Source organism: Anas platyrhynchos, chromosome 6 (assembly GCF_047663525.1).
Source record: "Anas platyrhynchos isolate ZD024472 breed Pekin duck chromosome 6, IASCAAS_PekinDuck_T2T, whole genome shotgun sequence".
NCBI classification, from domain to species: domain Eukaryota; kingdom Metazoa; phylum Chordata; class Aves; order Anseriformes; family Anatidae; genus Anas; species Anas platyrhynchos.
Window position 1 is genome coordinate 16,359,820 of NC_092592.1, and position 12,233 is coordinate 16,372,052.

General features: G+C 37.9%; 1 long non-coding RNA gene across 3 annotated transcripts in view; it reads right to left on the reverse strand.

Annotated features, from left to right (window-relative positions):
- Positions 1 to 12,233, reverse strand: part of LOC101793336 (uncharacterized) — a 542,658-nt gene that overhangs the window by 120,379 nt on the left and 410,046 nt on the right. For all 3 annotated transcript variants that reach the window (XR_005266771.2, XR_005266770.2, XR_005266772.2), the window contains one exon: positions 11,449 to 11,548. This is a non-coding gene — a long non-coding RNA (uncharacterized lncRNA). The remainder of the gene's footprint in view (positions 1 to 11,448; positions 11,549 to 12,233) is intronic.

Genomic DNA, 12,233 nt, shown 5'->3' on the forward strand with positions numbered 1-12,233 from the left:
CCCTGGTTTTGACAGGGAATATCCAGCCCACTTTTCTTCCTTGTAATTTTCTTCCTAGTAGCTGGTATAGTGCTGTGCTTTGGATTTAGGATGAGAATATTGCTGATAACATGCTGATGTTTTAGCTGTTGTAGAAAAACACTTACAAAGCCAAGGACTTACAAAGCCAAAGCACTTACAAAGCCAGTTTCTCGTTCTGTCCTGCCAGTAAGGAGGCTGGGGGTACATGAGGAGCTGGGAGGTGACAGAACAAGGATAGCTGACCAGATGGTTGAAGGGATGGCCCATTGCACATGGTGTCATGTGGGACAATAAATATGGGGGAGTTGGCTGGGGTTGGGGCTGGGGGCTGCTGCTCAGGGTCTGCCTTTGCTTGCATCAGTGAGTGGTGAGCAATTGCATTGTGCATTACTTCCTTTGTATATTCTTTTATCATTATTATTTTCCTTCATTTTCTGTTCTATTAAACTGCCCTTATCTCAACCCCTGAGGTTTTTTTAAACCCTCTTCCCCCATCTCCCCTGTCCCAGTGGAGTTGGGGGGGAGTGAGCAGCTGCATGATACTGAGCTGCCTGCCAGGTTACACCCCAACACCTCCTTAACACTACTACAACCCTCCCTTGTACTGCTTAGCTCTCAAAGTGTTTAAACCTTTGTGGTTTTTATATCACACAGAAGATTTGTATCTTTTTTTTTGTTGTTGTTCTTTTTTAAGTTTATGAAGTTACAATGATTTCATCTGGTTTGAGGTTGAAACACTTCAAATCCATTGTCATTTACATTATCTTGACCCTAAACAAAAAACTGCTAACAGTTTCAAAGAGAGAAAAAGGAACCTCATTAGGTTTACAAAGCTTAACCTCCTTGTTTCAAAGAATTGTGGAACTATTTCTTGGGATTTATAACAAGTACTTTACAAAGATGTGTTAAATATCTGATCTGAGTTTGCATTTGTTTTATCTTCATTTTGTGTAGACTGCACATATTCATTTCATGCTGACTCCTTAAAAAATGGTTATTAGAGCTGCAACTCAGTTTCAAGCCAGTTCAAGTCAACTTTATGCTGAATGCATATATCCATAGCATAGCACTGTCCAGAATACTTCATTCAAAGGAAAGATGAGCCCAATGTCACAAAGACGAATAAAGGAAAATAACTTATCCAAGACTGGATATTTATTTTAGAGTAATTGTTATTATCTGTCTACAACAATTGTCTAAAGGGAGAATTTTCTAATGAGTACAAATCTTGTTGATTATCAATAAGATCCATGTGCATAGCTCCCCCGGGGTGTTGTGAAAATTATTCATTTCAATGCCAATAAAATATTTTGGTGTGGTTTCTGATAGCCTAAATAGCAAGCTATGAGGTTGTTTAAAGGCTTAATGGAAATATGCAAAGGACAAACTTACACTCCCAGTGTCCAGACATTACAGTACCACAGAAGGCAAGTGGCCATGTCAGCAGGTTTTTGGGTATTAGTCTACCTCTGAGAAAAATTATTGCATTGCAGGACACCAGAGACAGCTGTGAATGTTTTCCTTCTTATGAGGTAAGGACAACTGAGGAAAATGGATGAGATTTTTCTTCATTTCTGTCAAAGTCCATACACAAAGAAAACATTTCATTTCTGAACAGGGTATGAAGCAACCTGTCTAAAATAAACAAGTCTGGCTTAAAAAAATCAGGTATGGGATGGCAAAGACTGCTGCTAACATCTATAAGAAATGATTCCATAGAGTGGCTAAGGTACATTTGAAATGACAGGACAAGATAAATATAGCTGTATGTTACCAACTTTCACTGACTCACAAAATATCAAATCTGAGTGTAGTGTTTTCTTCTGCTGCAGTTGGTCTAAACCAAAACCTTCTATAGCCAAATATTCAGAGGAAAAGACTGGGAAAAGGCATAATTCTACTCATGAATAACATGCTTGTTTTCCAGCCCTGGTGATCTCAATTAAAATTCCTGATTCATGAATGAGTTAATTGTTTTAACGTTTGCAACCAAAAACCAACAACCTGTGCCTTAAGATTGCTATGGCAAGGAACCCTTGTTTCAGGGTTAATGGGAACGGCACACACAAATAAATCCCCCTCACACATCGAGAGGACAGAAGATACCAAGACAGCTTTTCCAGATCTGCTTTGCACTTTGGTGAGTAGCTGTGCCCCCTCACAAAAGCAGTATTTTTGTTGTAGCCGGGCATTGCATTCTGACAATGCTGAACGTCTTGCACATTTTCAACAGCAGCACATTTCCAAATGCCAACAGCTATGAGCTGGTGTTTCACAGCTCAAAAGCAGCCCATAGACACAAAGTCTACCCATGGCAAAGTGAAACATCTAGGCTCACAGAAAATGGAATAAAATACCTCTTCTACCTGCCTATACCACATTCAAATGTAAAGAGTTTACGAAGAGAAACAAACCTGATAATTTGCTATGGAAGCAGTAGTAATATTGATGTGTAATACCATTCTGTTGTATGGACTATGCCACAAATCTCCACAAAGATGAACTAAGGGTCAGCTCATAAGGACTTCCTAGGTTGATAGTTCAGGGCACAATAAATTCCAGGTTTAGGCATGGAGTTCAGGAAACAGACTGAAAACGTGACTGAATCAAAGTTTCCAAGTGTCCACTCAAGTAACAAATAAAAGCATGAAAAAATCCACTGCAAGATACCCTGAAGGCAGTCTTATTTGTAGCAAAAGTGCATGCATTTCCTACAACAGCTGCAAAAATAAAGGTACTGAAAGAAATGTCACACGAAGAATCTCCAGGCAGCACCAGCTTCAGACTAACTGCATGGATAACAAGTAAGCAGAAAGGAATGCTACTACTTAAGGTTATTTTCTAAAGAGTAATCTATGAAATAGCTCAATCCCTATGTACTCCCTGCTTGAAGAAGGATGACTGCACAAAAGTTGGTCTGAAATTTGTGTGGAGCCTGCAAATTGTTTGAAATAGGAAAATAATCTGAGCATACAGCTCACATCTGGGGAAGAAGCGACAAGGAGTCTGCAGAGAACAACTTGTTCCGTGAGCACTGGAGCTAACCACATCTGGTTTCCACTGGTTTCTAGCTGATTGACTTTTTAACTGAATATTACTGCAGTGTGAGCTCACCCTAATTAAATAACCAGTAAGTGTCAGCTGGAAGAAAAACATCCTTCTTTTACTCCCTTTTTGAAAATAGATAATTCACCCAGGAAACAAACTAGCTGAGGAGGGCATTCTCCAGTGCCCAAAATACCAAGAACCCCAAAACATGCCTTCTTCTCAAGCAGTTAAGCTTTCATAAGATGCTAACCTGTGCAGATTTATGACTTCAGAATTTAAATGATGCTTTTTCTCCCCACACTCCCTCCAGTGAGTGCCCTAAGAGGATCTTTGCTTTCCAGGTGAGCTTAATTGCTGCATATTAGAAATTTAATGTGACTAAGAAATCTGTTCACAAACATGTCTTGTTCAAAAAGGGAAGAGAAGTAAAAATGCTTATATAAATGTTATCTCCTTTGGAAATCAGGATTCAAACAACGTAGAGGTGGAAAACCTGAGGGACTAGGTAAACTTGGAAGTCACAGTGGTTTTCCAGTGGAGCAGTGAATCTTATTCCAACATTCCTTATGGTGGAAAAACAATTGTCCTAGGAAAATCCAAATATTATTTCTGTGATTACTGTGCCACCATCTACTCCCTAAGGAGTCTATGACCCATGTGAACAAGGAAAGAAGGAAACATTTCTACACAGGCAATTCTGACAGGGATGCCATTTATCATACAAATTTCTCCACATGTTCCTCGGACATGTGGCTTAATCTCAGAGCTCAGATTTCCAGAGCCCCATGATAATGCCTTAAGCACAGAACTGTTTTTTCCTCCTGGACATAGACAGGGATATGTGAACCCTTCCATGCAAGCCATCTCAGCAGGGAAAGGTGACAGATATGTGCAGTGGGGCCTGGTACCCAGGGGGCTGCCAGCACAGTCTGCACTGGAGGTAGTTCCTTAAAAAAATTAGGATCAAGATATTTCTCACTGTGAACTGCAAAAGGATAGAGCATCTAAGCACAAATACTACGTAGAAGTTGGAAGTATTGAATGAAAAAAGGCAGTCACTCTTTGCATGCTCTGAACAGTGCTCCGGTTACATTGATAATGACAATGAAAATATTGTAAGGAAAACTTTGCTGAATAAAACCCTTAATTTAAGGAACTGTCAACAGAACAAACTTAGGGTTTTATTATGGGTGTATTCAGAAGAGTATCTATGTGCTTTCTTGATTTACAGTGTGCATGCCAACTACAGGAATGTGTTTTAGAAAATGACTCAGCTTTGAGATAAAGTGAGTGTATCTTTCAAATATTGTTACCCTTTAGTTCAGACTCTTGGCCTCAAATTATTTCCACAAAACTCAGGTGCTCTCCTCCTCCCCCCCCCAAAAAAAAAAAAAAAAAGAAAAAAACTGTTTGATTCTCTTAAAATGCATCCAAGTGGTAAATCAGCATTATTATGAGAGAATAAGGTGTACTGGAAAGACTCCCACAAAGCTCAGAGGGGTCCAGATCAGACCCTGCTGACTACCAGGCAAAATATACTTTGCTATTTGTACCAGAGCATACAAATCAGAAATTACTGATCAGTAGAAGAGAAAGGAAAAGCTCCTGCCCTGCCTTTTACAGTCACAAAGAGATATGTAAGCAGATGAGAAAAAAGCATTATTTCATTGCGAATGAGAAAAAAGCAGACTTAACTGAAGGTGGCTCCACTAATTATCTGTTTCAAAAGGAGTGGGAATTATGTAGCCCTAGGAATTCTCCCAGGTATGCAAGCTCTAGGAAAAATACAGTAGCTAATTGGCCAGCCCTATAAGCTGGAACTAGCAATCAGCTAGGGAGGGGGGCTCTAAAGGTAAGGTTATGACTCATTTCACTGCTTTTATCTTTTTTTTTTCCCCTTAATTGCATTAATTCTAACCAGTTTTAGTAAATCTCTCTCAACATCTTATCTTGTAGTTTAAATCACTTCTAAATGACCTATCCAAGCACAGCACATCCTGTTCCATCAGGCAGATGAAGAGGGAGTAGCTCCACCCTCCCTCAGCATCCTGACACAAGGCACAGGAGAGGAAAAGGCAACTCTCTATTCCTCTTCAGAGCTTCATGAGCAGCTTTGGAGAGTGCAGATGGTGCCTGGTATTAGCTTGGGATTGCCCATTAAGTGACAGTGAGGAAACTTTGAAATAATCACAGGCAGAATCCAAATGGCACAAAAACACCAGTGCAATGCTCTCATCTTCATCCATGGATGGGATAACGTGCTTCCCAAGCTACCAAGCAAGTGCAAAAGTTGTTTTATTTCCCAGGACTGCTGTTGTGATTAGAAGCAGGAAATTAATCAATATTACAAAATGATGCCACTTATATAGAGCACATGCAGCAATTCTCAACCTACAGCTCTCATAGCACTGGCAAGTCACACTTACTGCTAGCCCTGATTATAGCACTACTTGCTTCTCAGTTTTCCTCTGGGGAGAAATGGCTTCCTTAGTTCCTACAGCTTTATGCAGCACTAGCCCAATTTACAAAATTATATTAAGAATTATAAGAGGTAACACTCAAACGCTACCTTCTGATTCTTAAATCTGTTACTTTGAAATGGTGGAGAGGGAAATCATACAGTTCACCCTATTAGGACCACCAGTGGAGACTGCAGAACAAAAAGAAGAAAATCCTTTATCTGCTTTTTCCATTTTTGAAGTTGTATTGGCCAGCTTCCATCACATTAGTAACAGCTAGAAAGTGATGTCATTCTGCACTGCCTCCACCCTTCCATCCCAGTCTGCAGGGAGGATGCTCTCCTACTGGGAATTCACAGATCAGTTTTAGAAACCTGCCATCCCTGGGAGCTGAAAAAAACACCGCAGTTCTCTATTATTTTCTGCTTCTTTGTGTTTGGAAAAGGAGAAAATGCAGATGCCTCTATATTTAAAGACATCTTCTCTACACAGTCTGCCAAAACTTCTCTAGGGACCCACTTGTCCCCGACACAAATAACTTCCACAGGTACAGAATGAAGCCGATGTACATTTTCTGTCTGTACCACACAAACCTTGCAACAGCTGCTGCTTTTCAGGGGAAACAAAAAGCTATTAGGTACATCTAAGTAAAATAGACAAGGAAATCCCAGAGCCAAACTTTAACAAGACACATTAGACACATTTGATCATGCTCTCAGAAAGCTATATAAGCAACTAAACATACACTGCACAACAGGCTGAGCATTTGATCACTATGCATATCAGCTTTTACACTCCAGGAAAGATCTATGTGAGGCACAGTCTTGAATCCTTTATGGCTTCCTAGGACAGTATCTTGATATTGCATCTTGTTTTACTGAGTTATAGTGAATCCTAAAAGAAATTACCCGCTGATGGTGTCACTGTGTAATATGGAGTCAACACTAGCACTCAGTCCAAAGGGGAGCAAAGCAACTGGTGAGTCATTCATAACTACAACAACTGAGTTGCAGCCTCCAGAACAAGTGCTGCCCACTCGTTCTTTGCGATCACCCCTAGGATGTGTTATTTCTATCAGTGATGCTTTCTGGCCCACTATCGTACATGACACTGTCCATTTCTAGGCTCAAAAACAAACATACTGCTTAAAAAGAACGGGCTTTTTGTATCTGCTCACTGCTGATTCAGGACGAGTGCCACCTACTGACAGCAAGAGCTGTTTCCATTTGCTTAATTAAACTCATCAACAATTTTAACCTGGGTTGCTGTGGCTTCAGGCAACTTTGCTTCAAGTCCAAATGGTGAAACTAGGCCTCAAAGAAAAAGGATTTTCATAGATCTGGAATGGTACAGGCCAGATTCTCATTAAAACCTTACAGCCCATGATGATGACGACTGATGAAGAAGTCCCCAGCACCACCAGTCACCACCATACCTTCCTGCAAAAATAAACAAATCAGACAAAAATATTCACCCTCTGTAGATAATGAAGTATTGAAAACGAAGGGTGAATTAGAAAAAAAAAAGAATCAAAAGTCCAAAATCCATAGAAATATATCTAAATCTGAACAAAGACAACATATCTCTACATAAAGAAAATTGAAGTATTACAGAATGAATACAAATACCACTGGATTGTGAGAAGTCAGCTGCAGGGCTTCATCAAAAGTCTTCTGGAAAGATTTGCTATAAATTGCACCTCCACTCTATATACAAGCTTCATAAATGAAGTATAGGATTTTAAGAGACATTTTCTCTTTCTTTTTGTCAGGCCTGGAGTCATTAAACAGAGATTAGCTGGATAAATAGAGGAAGTGATTTTTAAACTGTTTGCAAACTTAATGTGAAGAGCCCAGCCTTGCAAATTATCACGTCTAATCAGAGATGCACGCTTCACTGCTCCAGTAATTGTACTAGTATTAGTCAAATTCTTGTTGTCTCCTCATTAGCCATGAAAAGGAGACTCAAGATGTACTTCATTAGAGTATCCTGAATATAAATTGTTAGTGTAAGGAGGAAGAGATGCATTGCATAGTGTACTGCATATAGAAAGAAAAATATTAAGCACATAAAACATATTGAATCATTCTAGTGTTACACTGAATATATGAATTTAACAGCCAAACCCCTCTTCTCTCTTTTCATTTTTACTGTCTTGATCCCCCCTTTTATTTGCAGTTAGACTGTAGCACTTGAAAATGTAATTTACAACCAATGCCATAAAACATAAAGGAAGAAATGTGCTGTATTATGCAGCCCTTCCTATTTCCATAGCCAACAGAATTCAGTTTAATCAGCAATGGTGTATTTAGTAAAGACATTTGGCATGTTCTTGACTACTGGATAACAGGTAAAGGCAACCTAACCTGCGTTAAGTGTAGATCAAATCAAAAGGTTTATTCCTTTGATCAGCATTTAACTACATGCTCATGCCCTTCTTTATTCAGTGATACTCTTAAGTACATGCCAGTAAATCAAGAGAATTTAAACACTCCTAACATGTGAAGCTTGTGCTTAAGGGAATTTGGGTTTGAAAAATCCAGCTTCAATAGGATTTCCAAACAGGTCTATTAGAAGGATAAAAGTAAAAACATTTCCAAGAACTTTAATAGAAGCAGCAAAGCAATTTTTTTTCTTTTTTCTTTTTTTTTCCATAACTACTTTTGTTGGTTTCAGTCCAAGTCTGAAACATTTGTATTACTCAACAACAGTTAGGGGAAGCTGTGAATGAATTATAAATGCTTTAATACCTATAAATGCTTTCTACCTGTTTTGTCACAGAATAAAAAGAACCAAAAGCAAATTATGTGCAGAAACTTACCCTTTCACCCCTTGAACTGCAGCACCTGGATCTCCAAATCCTTGTGAAATCAGATGTCTGTAAAATCTAAGCTAACTTTGGTCTAGCATTTCAGTCAGGGCAGTAATTCTGAAGGGGAGTTAAACCTATAATGTATCACCCAGTAACTCTGCTTAGTGCAAGAAAATGAACTCGATTTCCAGGCCTGAGTTTTAATCCCCGTTTTGTTGGGTTCTGTCAGAACACAGCTCTACGTCCAGCCCACTTAAGCTTCATCCCTCAAACTCCCCACAATCTTAAGTTTCTTATTATTTACCATCATTTACACAGCCTGCAGGAGCTCATCACAGATAGGATCTCAGCTTGCTTGGTCCAAATATTTTGGACATAAATATTACAGTTCAGAAGTATTTCCTGGTGCCTCTTGGAACAATATTAAAACACTTCAGCAACCTTTCATACAGAATTAATTAACATAAAAACCAGCCTCCACAATGCAGCAGAGCCCTAAAGTGGTTTCTGGAATTTAATTAGGCTAACCTTCTTTTCTCTACATTGGTACCAGTCTATAATAAGTGCAAATCATTATTAATTCCTTTGGTGTTCACTATAATAACATTAATCATGATGAACTCTTTTGGTAGTAAAGTGTATGTAATATGTAATTCCATAGTAATTTAGCATTAACTTGAAATTAATTTATAAAATACACTATTTGTCACCACACACTGAACATTTATAAAATACCTCATTGTCATTAGTATTAGGATAACTTGCAGGGAAAAAATACATTTGCTATGGACTTAAAATGTTTATAAATACTTCTTGGAAATTGAGCGTGAGATATTAAATGATCATTTAGCAATTTTTCCTTTAAAACCTATAGCAAGGTAATATTAGGAATAAAACACCTTTTCGTTACTAACAGTTGTGCAGCACAATCAAGGATCCTAGTTTAAGTCTGGTTAAAGTTTGGAAATTAAAAGAATTCAGGGATGAACAGTAAATAACTTAGAAAATTAAATGGAGAAACACATACAGAAAAAAACTTTATTAATCCAAGTATGTTGAAACAAGTCACATTTAAGAGTACTGCTCTGTACCCTAGAACTGACCGGATAATATATGGTACTGGGAGATGACTGGGTTTGAACACGCTAGCTTTTGGTAAATAGTTCCTACTTTATAGAGTGCCCATGAGGTGCTGAGAGTTGGTTTGTTTCACCAGGAAACATTAGTGACATGGTGTTACAGGCCAGATCACACTTCATGGAAGCTAGTTGCTCTGACCAATCTCTTTCACCAAACATATTACAAGTTAAATCACTGTCCCAAAGCAAGGGCAAACAGGAAGCTGCCCAGTGATTAAAACTTTCTGGATAGAATAGTTGCTCATACATAGTTTTGGGAAAAGGTGTGGATTGGAGACATTTCAGTGCAGCAAACACAGAAATGAAAGCAAGGTCAAGTCTAGTCAGCATGACTGTCGGCATTGGGAAATATAGATCTTTTTGGTTCAGCTCCAGCTGAAAAAAAAATGATTTGAAGCAAGAAAATTGTTTCCCAATTTCTTTACTTTCCTGCATTTTTTTTTAAAAGGAAAACTGTTTGCAAACAAACAATCTTACATCAAAAAACTTCAGTGATGATCAACTCTCTATTCGACTGGCTTAAAGACACTGAATTCTAAACACTGTCTTCAGACAGAAAGGATTTCTCTGATTGCACAAAAAGCACAGAATGATGATTTCAAAAAAGATGGGCTTTGGAGCTTGTAAAAAAAAAAAAAAAGGAGAGGAATATATAAAATAAGTGCTTGTCAAGTGAGATAACTTGATACTACAAATGGCAAAGTGATTAAGTTTAAGATACTATCAGACACTGAATATATACCAACATCCTCAGTGAGTGATACTAATGGAAAGACAGTTTTGCCTTTACACAGATGATTTGTTTTCATCACCGGACAATGCAAAATCTCTGTATTAAAAATTCACAAAGGATGCATCTGGAATCCTTTTATCTGTCTGTCTTCAGTATTTCTAAGGTGCCAATCACTATAACATCTAAATGCATTAACAAAGTAGCTAGCTTTTTCTAAGTATTTATTCCAAAAGAAGTCAAGATCAAAACATCCTCCTGCCCAGCCACAGCAACTCAGTGCCTTCTCACAAGAGCTCTGAGGTGCTCCTCCCTGTGACAGAGCCTGGATGTGGCTCTCACTCCACTTTTGGGGCCCAGAAGCTGATATTAACACTGACTTTACATAGACTATAGCTCTGGATACCATCTGAAATTACTTCATATATTTTGGTCTACGGTACAGCTGACAGACTCTGTGTGATAAGGCACGTGAATAAAGAGCATGTATGGAGCTCAGAGCGGGAATGACTTTAAGCAAGTGTTCATCCAATTTGTTGAATCAGGCTCCTCACTGTTGGGCAGATCTTCAGCGTACTTTATATATATATCAGCATTACCTCAGCAGAGTTGCCTCTCCTTTAAATTGGTATGAGTAAAAAGGAAGAATTATGCCCCATAAATTTTAGCTGTACTGACAGGTCTTTCCCACCTTAAATGAAAAATACTGGGCATGTCTTTTACTCTATGAAATTACTTCTCCATTATACTAGGTATTCATAATAATAATTAAAAAAAAGGTTATTCAAACAATTTATTCTAGCCTAATATTTAAAACTGTAAATTTATTAACTTAATTTACACAAAAGGAGACTCTCTGCTTTGGAAAAAGTCAAGGATTCTTTGCCTCATTCTCGTCTATTCCCTGCAATGATTTAGTGATAAAATAGACAAGAAGGATCAGATCTTCTCCGGGTATAAATTGCCAGCTGCAGACCTTGAACCATAAATATCTTCCTTTTCTATGTTATTGTTAATGTTAAATACAGGAGATTCTCTAAGAAGTTACTTCTTAAAGAAGCATCAGTCACGATCTTGTGGTTCAGCCTGCAATAAGTTTTGTATTTAAAAGGTAGATTTAGCCATTTAGTTACATATAATGAATACAGTTTATTCCTCCCCAAAGCGTAATACTTATTTTTAGAATACAGGAAGTTTGTTTTGTTTTGAATAATGTATATTCATACGCAAATGACTTACATTTAAGAAGTCTCCTCAGGCCTGATGTTTAAAGTTGGAACTTGATTGAATTCCACTTATGTTCAGTGTCAGGGATAATTCAGTGATAATTTATTGTGTGCTGGAAAATAAAAAGGAAAAACTTAGACCTTGGAAAAATTATATTCTTCTTGTTTTATGTTTGATGTTTAAATAATTGTTTTCCTAGTCATACTGGAGAGTTGTTCTAATTCTGCATTTTTCTGTATGTTTCCCTCATCAGTACTGGGATTTCACCATTAAAATTAGGGACAAATTTCATTACTCTGACCTTCATTATGACAGCTATCAGGACTCTTTTGTGAACTGCCACAGCTCAGTACTGGCCTAATTCCAGCACTGCTTCTTATGCTTTTTCTCTTGGTTGTTCTGCTCTATTCCTTAATTTTATTCTCATTTTTCATGTGCTCCTTTCTGTATCGTTTTCCCCTTGCAATTCCCATCACTTCTGTATCCTACCTCTATCCTTCTCTTTCCTCTTGAACAAATCATCTAACTTTCAAAACTCTTTTTTTCCTTTCTCTCTTATTTTTTTTTCTGTTAGTATTTTCCTCTGATCGAGACCCTTCTTCTATCCATCAGCATTTTGAAAAAAGAAAACCCAGCAAATTTCCATTTTGAGACTTCCTTTAAAGAGGCCATTTTTTATTGCAATTCAAAATACGCTCCCACTGATACTACAGCTTCAGTCAACTCAAGGTCATAAAAAGGAGCTTATATATTTTACCCGTCTTGTGATTTCAAGTGTTTATTCTCAACAGATGTAA